General features: G+C 45.5%; 1 pseudogene; it reads right to left on the bottom strand.

The window, feature by feature from the left end:
* LOC135511487 (KICSTOR complex protein SZT2-like) overlaps positions 1 to 20,053 on the bottom strand; it is a 141,157-nt pseudogene that overhangs the window by 57,818 nt on the left and 63,286 nt on the right.

Here is a 20,053-nt window from a genome sequence, read left to right as displayed (position 1 = left end):
ATTTAAACTTCTGACCCCCTGGAATTGAGATACAGTGAATTATAAGTGAAATAATCTGTCTGTAAACAATTGTTGGAAAAATGACTTGTCATGCATAAAGTAAATGCCCTAACCGACTTGCCAAAACCATAGTTTGATAACGGCAGGGGCGGCAGGGCAGGGTATTCACTAGTGGTTAGAGCGTTGGACTAGTAACCGGAAGGTTGCGAGTTCAAACCCCCAAGTTGACAAGGTACAAATCTGTCGTTCTGCCCCTGAACCGGCAGTGTTTACGAACATATTCAATTTCTCCCTATCCCATGCTGCTATCCCCACATGCTTCAAGATGGAACCATTGCTTTCTTGGAAACAGGAACAAGGGTAACTGAACTAAAAGACTATCGCCCTGTAGCACTCACTTCTGTCATCATGAAGTGCTTTGAGACTAGTCAAGGATCATATCACCTCTACCTTACCTGCCACCCTAGACCCACTTCAATTTGCTTACCGCCCCAATATATCCACAGATTATCGCACTGCACACTGCCCTATCCCATCTGGACAAGAAGAATACCTATGTAAGAATGTTGTTCAACATCTCCACTTCACTGATCCTCAACACTGGGGCCCCACAAGGGTGCGTGCTCAGCCCCCCCCCCCCCCTGTACTCCCTGTTCACCCATGACTGCGTAGCCACGCACGCCTTGACACAACAGTAGCAGGCTTGATTACCAACAATGACATGACAGCCTACAGGGAGGAGGTGAGAGCGCTGGGAGTGTGGTGCCAGGAAAATAACCTCTCACTCAACGTCAACAAAACAAAAGGAGCTGATCGTGGACTTCAGGAAACAGCAGAGGGAGCACCCCCCTATTCACATCGACTGGACTGCAGTGGAGAAGGTGGAAAGCTTCAAGTCCGTCGGCGTAAACATCACTGACAAACTGAAATGGTCCATCCATACAGACCATGTGGTGAAGAAGGCGCTGTCAACCTCAGGAGGCTGAAGAAATTTGGCTTTAAAACCCTCAAACTTTTACAGATGCACAATAGAGAGCATCCTGTCGGGCTGTATCACCGCCTGGTTTGGCAACTGTACCGCCTAAAACCACAAACAGCAAGCAATGCAGGTGTAGAAGCACGGTGGCTAGGAAAAACTCCCTAGAAAGGCCAAAACCTAGGAAGAAACCTAGAGAGGAACCAGGCTATGTGGGGTGGCCAGTCTTCTTCTGGCTGTGCCGGGTGGAGATTATAACAGAACATGGCCAAGACAGGAAGATCACATCAGTGACTCAACCCACTCAAGTGACGCACCCCTCCTAGGGACGATATGAAAGAGCCACAGTAAGCCATTGACTCAGCCCCTGTAATAGGGTTAGAGGCAGAGAATCCCAGAGGGGAACCGGCCAGGCAAAGACAGCAAGGGCGGTTCGTTGCTCCAGAGCCTTTCCGTTCACCTTCCCACTCCTGGGCCAGATTACACTCAATCATATGACCCACTGAAGAGATGAGTCTTCAGTAAAGACTTAAAGGTTGAGACCGAGTTTGCGTCTCTTACATGGGTAGGCAGACCATTCCATAAAAATGGAGCTCTTTAATAATGTTCACATATTTTGCATTACTCATCTCATCTGTATATATTCTATTCTACTGTATCTTAGTTTATGCCGCTCTGACATTGCTCGTATATATATTTATATATTCTTAATTCCATTCCTTTACTTAGATTAGTGTGTATTGTTGTGAAATTGTTAGATATAACTTGTTGCATATTACTGCACTGTTGGAGCTAGAAACACAAGCATTTCGCTACACCCACAATAACATCTGCGAAACACATGTATTTGACCAATACAATTAGATTTTATTTGACATATTAGATAAACCTAAATGGTAGAATAACACTTCAGAAACCCATATTTTCATCAACTACAGTATATGTTTATAGACATCAAATGTACAGATCAACTCTGGTAGGGCTGAAACCATGATCTACTTTAAAAGCCTAATACAACTGGACTGAGCCCTTGACTCAAACTGTTGTAGGGATTATAGTCAACCCAAAGGAGTGCTGAAGCTTTGGAGATGGTGCATGGACAGCATGCCCTGATTTACACTGCACAGCTTATATGCCCTCAACCCCCCCCCCTATTAAAATGAACTTTTGGGGAAGTTAGCTCAAGAGAGCAGCTTAATGGCTGCTGGGCAGGACCGGGGCAATGGACGAGGAGGAAGAGTAGGACGGGGAGGGCCCAGATGCCCCAGTGTGGCAAAGCCATAGAATTAGAAGTTATAATAATAATTGAATAGGATCTCTATGGGCAGAGCCCTCTGTCCAGTGTCTGCCTCATGCCCAGGGGGTGAAGGGGGATGAACTGGGCACTGGTGCCCACTGTGCTCCTCATCAGGACAGTGACAGATGACGGTCTGCGCGGGCAAATTTTCTGCTGCTTTGACTCTGCCTTCTGTCCTCATTCATTAGTGTAGAGGCGATTAAGAGGGCATCAAGAACGAAATAGAGAAAAAGTTTGGGACATTTCCTTTCTTTTATGTTGACTTTTTTGCACTGTAATTGGTTGTCTTGTGATGACACTGGGGGCAATGGCATTGCACTTATTTACTGACAAAATGTTGGGAGGATGTTTGTCCCATTTATCACAGTTATGACCTCAAAACGCAATATGTATATCCTCTTAAGTTCCAAGGGAAAAGCAACGAGTAAAACAGTGCCTATTCTTTTAGCAAAATCAAGCATCTAAAAATACCTCTCTCTTTCCTCTCTTGTAGTCAAGCATTCAGGCAGACTGCTCAGAAATTATAGGCATTCTTTGTTTTTGACCCTGGAGCTACGGAACTAAAAACACGGGCCGTGAAGTCAGAGAGCTGAGTGATTCTCAACACTCCTCAGCTGTGTCCCAAATGGCACCCGGTCAAAAGCAGTGCACTACATAGGGGAATAGAGTGCTATTCCACTACATGGTGTGGTGCCAGGACAACTAACTAACTCACTCACTCACTCTCTCACTCTCTCAATGTGAGCAACACAAAGGAGCTGATCGTGGACTACAGGAAAAGAAGGGCCGAACAGGCCCCCAATAACATTGACGGGCTGTAGTGGAGCAGGTCAAGAGTTCATGTTCCTTGGTGCCCACATCACCAGCAAAGTGTCATGGTCCAAACACACCAAAACAGTCATTTTGCCCCTCAGGAGACTGAAAATATTTGACATCCTGACCGGTTGCATCACCGCCTGTTATGGCAACTGCTTGGCATCCGACTGTAAGGCGCTACAGAGGGTAGTGCGCACTGCCTACTATATCACTGGGGCCAAGCTTCCTGCCATCCACATCAGTGACTCAACCCACTCAAGTGACGCACCCCTCCTAGGGACGATATGAAAGAGCCCCAGTAAGCCATTGACTCAGCCCCTGTAATAGGGTTAGAGGCAGAGAATCCCAGTGGAAAGAGGGGAACCGGCCAGGCAGAGACAGCAAGGGCGGTTCGTTGCTCCAGAGCCTTTCCGTTCACCTTCCCACTCCTGGGCCAGATTACACTCAATCATATGACCCACTGAAGAGATGGGTCTTCAGTAAAGACTGAAAGGTTGAGACCGAGTTTGCGTCTCTTACATGGGTAGGCAGACCATTCCATAAAAATGGAGCTCTTTAATAATGTTCACATATTTTGCATTTCTCATCTCATCTGTATATATTCTATTCTACTGTATCTTAGTTTATGCCGCTCTGACATTGCTCGTATATATATATTTATATATTCTTAATTCCATTCCTTTACTTAGATTAGTGTGTATTGTTGTGAAATTGTTAGATATTACTTGTTGCATATTACTGCACTGTTGGAGCTAGAAACACAAGCATTTCGCTACACCCACAATAACATCTGCTAAATACGTGTATTTGACCAATACAATTAGATTTTATTTGACATAGTAGATAAACCTAAATGGTAGAATAACACTTCAGAAACCCATATTTTCATCAACTACAGTATATGTTTATAGACATCAAATGTACAGATCAACTCTGGTAGGGCTGAAACCATGATCTACTTTAAAAGCCTAATACAACTGGACTGAGCCCTTGACTCGTCAGGACCTATATACTAGGCGTGTCAGAGGAAGGCCCAGAAATGGTCAGCCACCCAAGTCATAGACTGTTCTCTCTGCTACTGCACGGCAAGTGGTACCGGAGGTCCAAAAGACTCCTTAACAGCTTCTACCCCCAAGCCATAAGACTGCTGAACAATTAATCATATGGCCACCCAAACTATTTACATTGACACCACCCCTTTGTTTTTACACTCCTGCTATTCACTGTTTATTATCTATGCATAGTCACTTTACCCCTAACTACATGTACAAGTAACCTGAACTAACCTGTACCTCCAAACATTGACTCGGTACCGGTAGCCCCTGTATATAGCCTCGTTATTGTTATGTAATCTTAGTGTGTTACTTTAATTACATTTTTTACTTTAGTTTATTTGGCAAATATTTTCTTAAACTCCTTTTCTTGAACTGCATTTTTGGTTAAGGCCTTGTAAGTAAGCATTTCACGGTAAGGCGCATGTGACAAATAATTGATTTGATTTATTTGGAACACAGCCATTCTCTCCACTCCTCTCCGGGAGCCATTCTCTCCACTCCTCTCCGGGAGCCATTCTCTCCACTCCTCTCCGGGAGCTTATCAAAAGGATTCAGAGATACAAGGAGGCGAAAAAGAGGACTAGAAGAAGGAATGAAGGCCTCAGTGCTGACATGCCATGCCTAGGGAGGGAGGGAGGGAGGGAAAGAAGGCCTCAGGGAGAGAGGGAGAGAGGGGAGAGAGGGAGAGAGGGGAGAGGGAGGGAGGGAGGGAGGGAGGGAGGGAGGGAGGGAGGGAGGGAGGGAGGGAGGGAGGGAGGGAGGGAGGGAGGGAGGGAGGGAGGGAAAAGGGGTGAGGGAGGGAAAAAGGGGTGAGGGAGGGAGGGAAAAAGGGGTGAGGGAGGGAAAAAGGGGTGAGGGAGGGAGGGAAAAAGGGGTGAGGGAGGGAGGGAAAAAGAGGAAAAGAGGGAGGGAGATGTTCAGAGAGAAGGGGGAAATTAGGTTATGGTGATGTTCTGTATTAAAGACCAAGGGGAATCTACTCAGTACAATTAACAGACAAAGTGTACATCCCAAATGGCACCCAATTCCCTATTTAGTGCACTACTTTTAACCAGGGATCAAATTGCTCCGGTCAAAAGGAGTGCACTATTGTAACGATCTGGGTGTCGTGGGTGTGAAGTCAGGTGCAGGAAACAGAGAGTTCAATATAGTGCTATTTTAATGCACACACGGTGAACAACGGCCACTCCACAAAACACTGGGTGCTCAAAACAAATGCCCCAAACACGGGGACGAAAACAGTCCAGCGAAATCCACGAACAGAAACAAACACGTTCGTCTCCAACATACACAACTGTTACAATAATTCATCCCGCACAAAGAAACAGGCGGGCCGGCTGACTAATAAAGCCCAACTAATTACCAAACTCATAACAGGTGTAACTAATAAACAGACAAGGAGGGGGAGGAAAGAATCAGTGGCAGCTAGTAGGCCGGCGACGACGACCGCCGAGCGCCACCCGGACGGGAAGAGGAGCCACCTTCGGTCGGAGTCGTAACAACTATGAATTTTAAAACAGTGGAAAAGGATTCAGGAAGATCAGGTACATAAGTCTTGGAGATATATAAGTATATGATATAACACATATTGTAACTGTAGTTACACCATTTAACAATGCAGCTCCTTGCAATGCAATTCCAACGAGGGCTGAAATAACTGAATGTAAAGGACAAAGTCAAGAAGTGACAGAGCTGTTGATAGCAGATGTTTTAAACTACTGCTGTTTAAACCTCAGAGAAACAGAGATGAAGGAGGGGATTTAGTGACAAGAAGACACCCAGCCTCCCAGCTTTAGCTAAGAGGAGAAGTGACAAAGCAGAGGAGAATGACAGGGGACATAAAAGAAAAGCAACGAGGAGGTACAGGACCTGCTAGTGTGGAAGGAATCCACGTCCCACCCTCAGGAGCTGACAGATGTGTGTAACCTGCCTCGGGAGTGGCCTGGCCTACACCTGCTGCACCACCAGATGCTCCACTAACACTAATACCGCATTTCCATGGAGACTTACCTCGACGCCAGTGTTTTATGTTAAAGTAAACTCTAGTATAATTGTGTTACCATTACACGTGTGACATTGTTATGTAAATGCCATCTAAAAAGTACCCGTGGCCTTGCTTTGAACCCCAGGTGAAAGCAGGAGCCACGGTCCAGTGAGACACCCGCGTAGAAGGAAACAGAAAACACTGAGCCTTTTGATTAAAACACTGAGGTAAATCCTATATCATGCACCACTAACAGACTGATTCCCCCTGACTGACCCAACCTTTATAAGCCACCAGGACAATGGTCCCAATCCTAACATCGTACCATCCTTTGATTGTGTGTGGCATATGTTTAATATAATGTATACTTATAGGCTACAGTTATGTTGCATCAAAGGGTGTTAGACTGGGATGAATTAAACCAGACGGCTATGCCGTGCGTGAGACTGAGCGTTTACCTTTTCAAGTCTTGGTCAGGTGTGTCTGATTTAAAGACCTCAGTAATGGTCTTGGTGTGTGGTTACAATCTGACACTCATACAAGTATGATGGTTGTGTGAGATTGACAGTAAGAAACGTTTACCTGTTTGGGGTCTGTGTGGGCCGGTGTGTCAGAGAAGCAGCAGTGGTGGAAGAGACCCATCTTCTGGTTGACGACACAGTGGACAACGTGGGCCCTGGCATTCTGCTACTGGACCAGCCTCACCAGCCCACGGTTCAGAGAGGCTCCAAGGTCCACTGACCAGTTATAGGTGTACAGGGTCACCTGCAGAGAGAGAGCGATCAACCCACCCCATACAGCCTTTGAGTGAAAATGGAGCAACATCCTGATCAATTTTGCCATCTCTTGTTATAGGCAACTCCCGTGCGCACGCAGGCACGCACCAGGAACACACGCACCAGGAACACACGCACCAGGAACACACGCACCAGGACGAATAGCTGCTGCTTCCGAATAATTTGTTTCATTTTTATAATAACAACACACTCCTCTTCACCCCACCTTCTTCAGGATGTGTATGAGGAGAAACCTCTGCCTTGGGGCCACACCCCTCCAGGACTCCCCTGGGCTGAACCAATCAGACTGCTCCAAGGCCTCGAAGCGCTGGAAGCCTTTATGAGCTGATTGGACATATAGGGAGGGAAGACAGTGAGAGTGGGCCACAAGGGGGGACGATGACTGGGGTTAATCACATTTATATTCCGAATGTTCTTCATTGAAAAGTAATGAGGACAATTGGAACTGCAATTTCAGTTTAAATTCTGAATTTAAACATATTTGACCATAACCAACCCTGGAGCAGACAGACAGAAGACAGGAGAGACCTGAGCGGAGCCAAACCCTGTTTCTAAGATAAGACATGGTAGGGTTGGCTGAGAATCAATTTAACTAGGGGACCTTAAATGTCTTGGACCAGAATATTTCATCTCTTATTTACTATAGAGTATATGACTAAACGGATAGTCAGCTACCCTATTGTGGGAAAGTGAATTTTAAATATGAAGCTATTAAAATTCAATCATAAATGGTTCTCATTACATCCTAGCAGACATAAGTTATGGGCTGTGGTCAAAACTGGTGTACTATGTAAGGAATAGTAAGTCATTTAGGACATAACCAGCAAAATATCTCAGTAAGGTTTTCTAAGCCCTCAGGGCCAGTTGCATAAAATGATTCACAGAGCCATCCTGAGAGGCGTGCATGTGGCTTGTCTGCTACTGCTTTCAGAGCAGGACAAAAATAAAACCTTACCCTTTCTAAGAAATAGACTTAGCATCACTGGAAAAATTACTTTTCCAGACAGCCAGTGACTTAAGCTTAAAGAGAAATTGCAACCATTTATGAAAGTAGAAATAGTGAGATTTGATATTTGGAATTGAAATATGAAGTCAGTTTGAGGGAGAAGAGACAGAGGAAACTGTGAACTCTTCATATTCACAGATATAAGGTCATCCTAATTAAGCAACATGATATGATACAGCTCATAACCAGTGGTGGGCCGTCAGGGCCAGCAAGGCCTTCTCTGCTGGCCTAAACATCATCATAATATAATTTTTTTTAAATATATTTTCCCACAAATATGTATTAAATTATTCCCCAGAGTAAGAGTTATACTCTTCATTTCATAGCTTTCCTCTTGGTTGCAATGCTTCCAGCCCCAGGTTGAGATTTGGAGGGCTGGTCTTTATGTTAGATCTTTCATCCAATCATAATCAGCCATCATGTGTTGCCAGGGGTCTAAAATCTGCCCTCGGGCCTTCAGAATCAACAGTGCGGGTGCTTGTAGCTTAAAATGAATGGAAATGAAAATTTAGTGTCAACCAATCAGCTTTAGAGTTGGCTATTGTACGCCTGCTGGCTGGCTCCAGTGTTACACAGGAGCCAGCTAGCAGGCGTAGCGCGTGCACGTCTTTTGATTGGATTATCAATATTGAGAGGCAGGTCCTATGGGCAGGTCTATGCAGAACCTCAGAGCTAGGAAACTGAATTTGATAAACAAATTAATTTGCGTACTACTAAGCTGTTTTTTCAACCCACCCAATGGCGGAAGGAGGAGAAGATATCGATTTGGTCGAGGATATAATTATAACGCCATTCTCAAGACGAACTTTTCAAGAAAAGTTAGACATTGTAGGGAGAGGTCGCTGACTCTTTTTTTTTGGACTTAAAGCTCAATGTTTGTGGACCAGAAATGGATAGAAGAAGAATATTAATATAACTCTGTTGCACTCGACTATGTTCTTGCCTATTAGTTGAACTGTACTGTATTGTACTCTTCCCCTGCAATTCTCTGAATACAAATGTCAATTTCAAGGTGACGCAACGCCTGGTTATACTGCTTTCTGTCTAAATGTATAGTGTCTAGAGCCATGGCATCATAAAGATGGTAATAAGAGGTGGATTCATTCGGGTGGGACTGTGTAGGACCTCACTGAAAGCCCAGGTCCCAGGCCCACGGCACGCCACTGCTCATAACCATGCATACAGCTAAGCATTGAGTACAAAGCTTTACATTCCAAAAATGAATTAGTGTCTTCAGAAAGTATTCCTACCTCTTGACTTATTCCACATTTTGTTGCGTTACAGCCTGAATTCAAAACGAATTAAATGGATCTACACACAATACTCCATTATGACAGTGAAAACACATTCAAATATATTTTTGGTAATTTATTGAAAATTAAATACAGAACTCATTTAAATAAGTATTCAGTACTTTGTAGAAGCACCTTTGGCGGTGATTACAGCTTTGAGTCATCTTCGGTATGTCTGTATCAGATTTGCCAATCTGTATTTGGGGATTCTCTCCCATTTTTCCTTGTAGATTTTCTCAAGCTCTTAAGTTAGAAGGGGAGCAGCAGTGAACAGCAATCTTCAAGTCTTTCGACAGTTTATCAATGGGATTCATGTCTGGGCTTTGGCTGGACTCAAGGACTTTGTCCTGAAGCCATTCCAGGGCTGCTTTGGCTGTATGCTTGGGGTCATTGTCTAAGGTCGTTTGCACTCTGAAGCAGGTTCTCATCAAGGATTTGCCTGTATATGGCTCCATTCATTGTTCCCTCTATCCTTACCAGTCTCCAGTCCCTGCCACTGAAAAGCCTCCCCATAGCATGATGCTGGGTGAGTAGATGGGTGATGAGCTGTGCCTGGTTTTCTGTCTCATCAGACAACAGAATCTTTTGCCTTATGCTCTCAGTCTTTCCCGTGCCTTTTTGCAACACCAGTCGTCCTGTCATGTGCCCCTTTCTCTGGAGTCGCTTCCGTCTGGCCACTCTCCCGAAAGCCCAGATTGGTGAAGTGCTGTAAAGACTGTTGTCCTTCGGGCAGGTTCTCACAACTCAGCCAAGGAACTCTGTAATTCTGTCAATGTGGTCATTGGGTTCTTGGTCACCTCCCTGACCAAGCTCCTTCTTGCCCAGTTGCTCAGTTTGGTTGGACAGCCAGTTCTAGGCAAATATGGTAGTTCCATATTTTTTCCATTTTCCAATGATGGAGAACTACTGTGCTCTTGAAAACGTTCAACACTCTAGAAATGATTTTATACCCTTTCTAGGGAAGATAGAGTATATGCCTCATCATAATTCTCAGAGATCTACAGACAGTTCCTTGGACTTCATGATATAGTTTCTGCTCTGACATGTACTGTCAACTGTGGGACCTTATATAAACAGGCGTGTTTCTTTCTAAATCATGTCCAAACAATTGAATTGGCCACAGGTGGACTCCAATCAAGTTTTAATGACATGAAGGATTATCAAAGGCAATAGGATGCACCGGAGCTCAAGTTGGAGTGTAATAGAAAAGGGGTATGAATACTTACGAAATTTACATGTCTATTTCATTTTCAATACATTTGAAATCAAATCTAAAAACACCGTTTCACTTTGTTATTATAGGGTATTGTATGTAGATGGGTGAGAGAAAAATACTCAATTTAATCAATTTTGAATTCCAGCTGTAACAACAGAATGTGGAATAAGTCAAGGAGTACGAATACTTTTTGAAGGCAGCAGAGATTCAGTTTTTTCACCATTATTTTTTTGACAAATATTATGAGTCTCAACAGGTAAATAGAATTCCATATGATTTTTAAGAAATCTGAATGAAACCAGAAAAGCCTAGAGATAGTGTTGCTTGGTTGGGCTGGCTACAGATAAACTTACCTGTCAACCTACTATGAGGAGGAGGGCAGAGTCAGACTCACCTGTCAACCTACTATGAGGAGGAGGGCAGAGTCAGACTCACCTGTCAACCTACTATGAGGAGGAGGGCAGAGTCAGACTCACCTGTCAACCTACTATGAGGAGGAGGGCAGAGTCAGACTCACCTGTCAACCTACTATGAGGAGGAGGGCAGAGTCAGACTCACCTGTCAACCTACTATGAGGAGGAGGGCAGAGTCAGACTCACCTGTCAACCTACTATGAGGGAGGGCAGAGTCAGACTCACCTGTCAACCTACTATGAGGAGGAGGGCAGAGTCAGACTCACCTGTCAACCTACTATGAGGAGGAGGGCAGAGTCAGACTCACCTGTCAACCTACTATGAGGAGGAGGGCAGAGTCAGACTCACCTGTCAACCTACTATGAGGAGGAGGGCAGAGTCAGACTCACCTGTCAACCTACTATGAGGAGGAGGGCAGAGTCAGACTCACCTGAGGAGGAGGGCAGAGTCAACTCACCTGTCAACCTACTATGAGGAGGAGGGGAGTCAGGGCAGAGTCAGACTCACCTGTCAACCTACTATGAGGAGGAGGGCAGAGTCAGACTCACCTGTCAACCTACTATGATGGAGGGCAGAGGACTCAGGAGGGCAGAGTCAGACTCACCTGTCAACCTACTATGAGGAGGAGGGCAGAGTCAGACTCACCTGTCAACCTACTATGAGGAGGAGGGCAGAGTCAGACTCACCTGTCAACCTACTATGAGGAGGAGGGCAGAGTCAGACTCACCTGTCAACCTACTATGAGGAGGAGGGCAGAGTCAGACTCACCTGTCAACCTACTATGAGGAGGAGGGCAGAGTCAGACTCACCTGTCAACCTACTGAGGAGGAGGGCAGAGTCAGACTCACCTGTCAACCTACTATGAGGGGAGGGCAGAGTCAGACTCACCTGTCAACCTACTATGAGGAGGAGGGCAGAGTCAGACTCAGTCAACCTACTATCACCTGTCAACCTACTTGAGGAGGAGGGCAGAGTCAGTCAGACTCACCTGTCAACCTACTATGACTCAGTCAACCTACTATGAGGAGGAGGGCAGAGTCAGACTCAACTGTCAACCTACTATGAGGAGGAGGGCAGAGTCAGACTCACCTGTCAACCTACTATGAGGAGGAGGGCAGAGTCAGACTCACCTGTCAACCTGCTATGATGAGGAGGGCAGAGTCAGACTTACGTGTGAACTTACTGAGCACAGGGGTGTTCTCATCATCTGAACTGTCTTCTGTGGGCAAATAGAGATGAGCACAAACAGCATGGCATTGGCAGGATAATAATAATAATGTCTCTCTATTATGCTGATGTATTACTACTTTCATTAAGTCATTTAGTAAAGTATGTTTGACCACACAATCCAGATACTTAACTACACATTCCAAAGTTACAGAGAGGAAAAAAGTAACTCAGGGTAAAAGGGTACCTCCACATTTTTTTATTTCTCAAAAATAATAGGAAATGGGGCATCATTTGAGGTGAATAAAATGAGCATCACATACTTTAAAGGGCAATGATTATGTTTAACTCCATGAATCAATTATGCAAACAAAATCACGGGTCAAGTAAACAGTGACTTCTTTCAGAGCACAGAGATAATAGAACTCTGGCTATAGCAGGTACCTTGCTCTGTGCAGCAATGCCACTGGTGGAAGATCCTTCCAATGAGGATGAAGGTTCTAGAGGTGGCAGGTGGGGTGTTGGATCAGAGGCATGGGAACAAAGATGTCTCCTTGGGGACAACTAGGGTACCAAACAAAAACACAAATGATAAAGTCATTATATATAAAAACATATCCTTTCAAAACTGTCTTGAAAGATGAAGTTTGTGAAATGTGTTTGTAAGCGTATGTATGTACAGTGCCTTGCGAAAGTATTCGCCCCCCTTGAACTTTGCGACCTTTTGCCACATTTCAGGCTTAAAACATAAAGATATAAAACTGTATTTTTTTGTGAAGAATCAACAACAAGTGGGACACAATCATGAAGTGGAACGACATTTATTGGATATTTCAAACTTTTTTAACAAATCAAAAACTGAAAAATTGGGCGTGCAAAATTATTCAGCCCCCTTAAGTTAATACTTTGTAGCGTCACCTTTTGCTGCGATTACAGCTGTAAGTCGCTTGGGGTATGTCTCTATCAGTTTTGCACATCGAGAGACTGACATTTTTTCCCATTCCTCCTTGCAAAACAACTCGAGCTCAGTGAGGTTGGATGGAGAGCATTTGTGAACAGCAGTTTTCAGTTCTTTCCACAGATTCTCGATTGGATTCAGGTCTGGACTTTGACTTGGCCATTCTAACACCTGGATATGTTTATTTTTGAACCATTCCATTGTAGATTTTGCTTTATGTTTTGGATCATTGTCTTGTTGGAAGACAAATCTCCGTCCCAGTCTCAGGTCTTTTGCAGACTCCATCAGGTTTTCTTCCAGAATGGTCCTGTATTTGGCTCCATCCATCTCCCCATCAATTTTAACCATCTTCCCTGTCCCTGCTGAAGAAAAGCAGGCCCAAACCATGATGCTGCCACCACCATGTTTGACAGTGGGTATGGTGTGTGTTCAGGGTGATGAGATGTGTTGCTTTTACGCCAAACATAACGTTTTGCATTGTTGCCAAAAAGTTCAATTTTGGTTTCATCTGACCAGAGCACCTTCTTCCACATGTTTGGTGTGTCTCCCAGGTGGCTTGTGGCAAACTTTAAACGACACTTTTTATGGATATCTTTAAGAAATGGCTTTCTTCTTGCCACTCTTCCATAAAGGCCAGATTTGTGCAATATACGACTGATTGTTGTCCTATGGACAGAGTCTCTCACCTCAGCTGTAGATCTCTGCAGTTCATCCAGAGTGATCATGGGCCACTTGGCTGCATCTCTGATCAGTCTTCTCCTTGTATGAGCTGAAAGTTTAGAGGGACGGCCAGGTCTTGGTAGATTTGCAGTGGTCTGATACTCCTTCCATTTCAATATTATCGCTTGCACAGTGCTCCTTGGGATGTTTAAAGCTTGGGAAATCTTTTTGTATCCAAATCCGGCTTTAAACTTCTTCATAACAGTATCTCGGACCTGCCTGGTGTGTTCCTTGTTCTTCATGATGCTCTCTGCGCTTTTAACGGACCTCTGAGACTATCACAGTGCAGGTGCATTTATACGGAGACTTGATTACACACAGGTGGATTGTATTTATCATCATTAGTCATTTAGGTCAACATTGGATCATTCAGAGAACCTCACTGAACTTCTGGAGAGAGTTTGCTGCACTGAAAGTAAAGGGGCTGAATAATTTTGCACGCCCAATTTTTCAGTTTTTGATTTGTTAAAAAAGTTTGAAATATCCAATAAATGTCGTTCCACTTCATGATTGTGTCCCACTTGTTGTTGATTCTTCACAAAAAATACAGTTTTATATCTTTATGTTTTAAGCCTGAAATGTGGCAAAAGGTCGCAAAGTTCAAGGGGGCCGAATACTTTCGCAAGGCACTGTATATACATGCATTCTTGATATATACTCTTTCTAGCTGGAAGCTTTTCAAATAATGCACATATTCAAATGCTTGATTCTTTCTAGTGATTGTGTCTTTCCAGCGATCGACTTGATTCTTTCAAATGATCCACCTCGTCCTCAGTGGTGACAGTGGTGTCACTGGCCAGGGAGCTGTGACCAGATTGACAATCTTTGTCAGGATGGGAGGAAGCAGAAACTGGGAGGCAATCTCAGCGGTGCACTGCTGAATGGACGGGCATTCTGTTTACACCAGAGACAGAGCGAGAGCAAAGGAGAAGAAACAGAAACTGGGAGGCAATCTCAGCGGTGCACTGCTGAATGGACGGGCATCCTGTTTACACCAGAGACAGAGCGAGAGAAAAGGAGAAGAAACAGAAACTGGGAGGCAATCTACACCAGAGACAGAGCGAGAGCAAAGGAGAAGAAACAGAAACTCTCAGCGGTGCACTGCTGAATGGACGGGCATCCTGTTTACACCAGAGACAGAGCGAGAGCAAAGGAGAAGAAACAGAAACTGGGAGGAGGCTGAATGGACGGGCATCCTGTTTACACCAGAGACAGAGCGAGAGCAAATGGGAGAAGAAACAGAAACTCAGCGGTGCACTGCTGAATGGACGGGCATCCTGTTTACACCAGAGACAGAGCGAAAGAAAAGGAGAAGAAACAGAAAATGAGAGTCTCTCACAGAGACGAGATAGAAGATGATGGCTTCATCCCAAATGGCACCCTATTCCCTTTACAGTGCACTACTTTAGACCAGAGCCCACCAAGCGAAACAGACAATCAGTTTGGGAAGCAGATCATCTTTTATATTACCTCTTCTCCTGTCAGAGAGGAGCCAGAGAGGAGCCAGAGAGGAGCGAGAGAGGAGCCAGAGAGGAGCGAGAGAGGAGCCAGAGAGGAGCGAGAGAGGAGCCAGAGAGGAGCGAGAGAGGAGCCAGAGAGGAGCGAGAGAGGAGCCAGAGAGGAGCGAGAAAGGAGCCAGAGAGGAGCGAGAGAGGAGCCAGAGAGGAGCCAGAGAGGAGCGAGAGAGGAGCAGAGAGGAGCCAGAGAGGAGGAGAGAGAGGAGCGAGAGAGGAGCCAGAGAGGAGCCAGAGAGGAGCCAGAGAGGAGCGAGAGAGGAGCGAGAGAGGAGCCAGAGAGGAGCCAGAGAGGAGCGAGAGAGGGGCCAGAGAGGAGCCAGAGAGGAGCCAGAGAGGAGCGAGAGAGGAGCCAGAGAGGAGCGAGAAGGGAGCCAGAGAGGAGCGAGAGAGGAGCCAGAGAGGAGCGAGAGAGGAGCCAGAAAGGAGCCTGAGAGGAGCGAGAGAGGAGCCAGAGTGGAGCAACTCACCAACTTTAGCCATGAAGATAATCCAGGGCTGAAAGGTGACCTGATACAGAGGGTGTAGGGTCCCAACGTTCCACTCCTCCAGCTGGGACATGTCTCCTGTTGGAACATACACACACATCCATTAACCGTGCAATACTGCTGACAAACTCCACATTTAACAGTGGTGAAAATACTTTGTTTCAAGTGGTAGCTTGCACATAATTGAGCTTGCCTGTCGCAATGAAACCAATAGAATAGTTCAAACTCTGCCCAAATAAAACACTCACAGTATTTAGAAGACAACAGATTCTCTTTTAACCCAGATCTAAATCCAGCCTGTGTATATGCTAACCCCTGCGCCTGCTCCAGTCCTACAGCCATGGACCTCTCCTGGCTCCACTGCTGCTTCCCGTTCTCCGTCTTGTGCCTCCTACATGTCCGACCCTACTCCCCCTTCTCCTGGCTCCACTGCTGCTTCACGTTCTCCGTCTTGTGTCTCCTACGTGTCCGGCCCTCCTCCCCCTTCTCCTGGCTCCACTGCTGCTTCACGTTCTCCGTCTTGTGCCTCCTACGTGTCCAACCGTCCTCCCCCTTCTCCTGGCTCCACTGCTGCTTCACGTTCTCCGTCTTGTGTCTCCTACGTGTCCGACCCTCCTCCCCCTTCTCCTGGCTCCACTGCTGCTTCACGTTCTCCGTCTTGTGTCTCCTACATGTCCAACCCTCCTCCCCCTTCTCCTGGCTCCACTGCTGCTTCACGTTCTCCGTCTTGTGTCTCCTACGTGTCCGACCCTCCTCCCCCTTCTCCTGGCTCCACTGCTGCTTCACGTTCTCCGTCTTGTGTCTCCTACGTGTCCGACCCTCCTCCCCCTTCTCCTGGCTCCACTGCTGCTTCACGTTCTCTGTCTTGTGTCTCCTACGTGTCCGACCCTCCTCCCCCTTCTCCTGCACGATGTCGTCTGTCGTCTTAGGGATCCCCAGCTCAGATGGCTTGCTCTGCAGGGAGGATCAACATTTCGTCATCACTCTTTACTAGTGAATCAAACAGCAATGTGGTTGTTCATATTCCAAATATCGATATAATGTTGATCTCGGGTGGATGTAGCACCGACAGAACCAACTCAGTTGAGACAACTGTTTGATGAAATATTCTGAAATAGTACTCTATTCTCTATACAGTACACTACTACTAGAAATAGAAAAGTTGTTCATTAGGGAATAGGGTGCCATTTTGGCCACAATCCACTTTTACAACACGTCACACTTTCACTGAAAGAGAACTCACCAGTATTTCCCAGAAGCTTCGGCGGGTGGTCTTGCTGGTGGGTGTGGTAGATTTCGGGGGTGCTTGGTCCAGTGTTGGGGCTGGTCCCGGAGGAGGGAGGGATCAGAGTAATGGGGGAGGGGCTGTTCTTAACACTCCTCGAGCCACTACATCAAGCTGTCCTTAAATTCCTTCACTTCCAATGGAGGAGAACTTAAATGACCTAAAGAGAAGATGTGGAGACAAGGGATGAACCTGATAACATTGATTGATTTCAAAACAAATCTGAATTTGATTGATAACATAGTCTACCATTTTAAACAACAATCTGAATTCACTTTCTAAGAGGACCAATAAAGCATTTGCAGTTCAGGTAGTGTAATAGTAGCATTTCCTCACCGTTAGTTGTGTCTTCTCTCTGACCTCTCCCAGGTGTGGTAAGGAACGTCTCCAGGCACAGCGGATTGGGCAGGACCCTCAGTTCCATGATGACATCACAGAGGGTGTGGCGCAGGGATCCTCGCACTTTGTCTGTCAGCTGTAGGGGGGAAACGTTACCTTGTTCCCAAATGTCAAAACGCACCCTCATCTCTGACCCTGTCAGGAAGAACAGATGATCAACTGCCTGATGAACATAGCACTGAGCATGTGTAGAACTAGCCTGGTCCCAGAACTGTTTGTGCTGTTTTGCCAACTCCTATGGTCATTGAACAAGCCTGGTCCCAATTCTGTTTTTGCTGTCTTGGCAATGACCCAACTCCTATGGTCATTGAACTAGCCTGGTCCCAATTCTGTTTTTGCTGTCTTGGCAATGAGAACATGCTTAACACCCCAGCCATCCTACAATCTAAGCTTGATGCCCTCAATCTCGCACAAATTATCAATGAACCTACCAGGTACCACACCAAAGCCGTTAACACGGGCACCCTCATAGATATCATCCTAACCAACTTGCCCTCTAAATACACCTCTGCTGTTTTCAACCAAGATCTCAGGGATCACTGCCTCATTGCCTGCATCCGTAATGGGTCAGCGGTCAAGTGACCTCCACTCATCACTGTCAAACGCTCCCAAAAACACTTCAGCGAGCAGGCCTTTCTAATCGACCTGGCCCGGGTATCCTGGAAGGATAATTACCTCATCCTGTCAGTAGAGGATGCCTGGTTATTTTTTTTAAATGCCTTCCTCACCATATTAAATAAGCATGCCCCATTCAAGAAATGTAGAACCAGGAACAGATATAGCCCTTGGTTCTCTCCAGACCTGACAGCCCTTAATTAACAAACACAAAAACATCCTATGGCGTTCTGCATTAGCATTGAACAGCCCCCGTGATATGCAACTTTTCAGGGAAGTTAGAAACCAATATACACAGGCAGTTAAAAAGCCAAGGCTAGCTTTTTCAAGCAGAAATTTGCTTCCTACAACACAAACTCAAAAAAGTCCTGGGAAGCTGTAAAGTACATGGAGAATAAGAACACCTCCTCTCAGCTGCCCGCTGCACTGAGGATAAGAAACTCTGTCACCACCGATAAATCCACTATAATTGAACACTTCAATAAGCATTTTTCTACGGCTGGCCATGCTTTACACCTAGCTACCCCTACCCCGGTCAACTGCACTGTACTCCCCACAGCAACTCGCCCAAGCCTTCCCCATTTCTCCTTCTCCCAAATCCAGTCAGCTGATGTTCTGAAAGAGCGCCAAAATCTGGACCCCAACAAATCAGCCGGGCTAGACAATCTGGACCCTTTTTTTCTAAAATTATCTGCCGAAATTGTTGCAACCCTTATTACTAGCCTGTTCAACCTCTTTCGTGTCGTCTGAGATTCCCAAAGATTGGAAAGCAGCTGCGGTCATCCCCCTCTTCAAAGGGGGGACACTCGAGACCCAAATTGCTACAGACCTATATCTATCCTACCCTGCCTTTCTAAGGTCTTCGAAAGCCAAGTCAACAAACAGATTACCGACCATTTCGAATCCCACCACACCTTCTCCGCTATGCAATCTGGTTTCAGAGCTGGTCATGGGTGCACCTCAGCCATGCTCATGGTCCTAAATGATATCTTAACCGTCATCGATAAGAAACAATACTGTGCAGCCGTATTCATTGACCTGGCCAAGGCTTTTGACTCAATCACCACATCCTCATCGGCAGACTCGATTTCTCAAATGTTTGCCTCGCCTGGTTCACCAACTACTTCTCTGATAGGGTTCAGTGTGTCAAATCGGAGGGCCTGTTGTCCGGGCCTCTGGCAGTCTCTATGGGGGTGCCACAGGGTTAAATTATTGGGACGACTCTCTTCTCTGTATACATCAATAATGACGCTATTGCTGCTGGTCTGATCCACCTCTACGCAGACGACACCATTCTGTATAATTTTGGCCCTTCTTTGGACACTGTGTTAACAACCCTCCAGATGAGTTTCAATGCCATACAACTCTCCTTCCGTGGCCTCCAACTGCTCTTAAATACAAGAAAACTAAATGCATGCTCTTTTAACCGATCGCTGCCCACACCTGCCCGTTCTGACTTAGAATATATGGACAACTACAAATACCTAGGTGTCTGGTTAGACTGTAAACTCTCCTTCCAGACTCACATCAAACATCTTCAATCCAAAAGTTAAATCTAGAATTTACTTTCTATTTCGCAACAAAGCATCCTTCACTCATGCTGCCAAACATACCCTCGTAAAACTGACAATCCTAACGATCCTCGACTTCAGCGATGTCATTTACAAAATAGCCTCCAATACCCTACTCAATAAATTGGTTGCAGTCTATCAGAGTGCCATCCATTTTGTCACCAAAGCCCCATATACTATACTCGATACCATCTACTGTATCTTGCCTATGCTGCTCTGTACCATCACTCATTCATATATCTTTATGTACATATTCTTTATCCCCTTACACTTGTGTGTATAAGACAGTAGTTTTGGAATTTTTAGTTAGATTACCTGTTGGTTATTACTGCATTGTCGGAACTAGAAGCACAAGCATTTCGCTACACTCGCATTAACATCTGCTAACCATGTGTATGTGACAAATAAAATTTGATTTTGATTTGATATACTACCCACCACTGCGACCTGTACACTCTCGTTGGCTGGCCCTCGCTTCATACGC

The sequence above is a fragment of the Oncorhynchus masou genome, chromosome 24 (genome assembly GCF_036934945.1).
Source record: "Oncorhynchus masou masou isolate Uvic2021 chromosome 24, UVic_Omas_1.1, whole genome shotgun sequence".
Lineage (NCBI taxonomy): Eukaryota > Metazoa > Chordata > Actinopteri > Salmoniformes > Salmonidae > Oncorhynchus > Oncorhynchus masou.
This window is presented reverse-complemented; position numbering and strand designations above follow the sequence as displayed.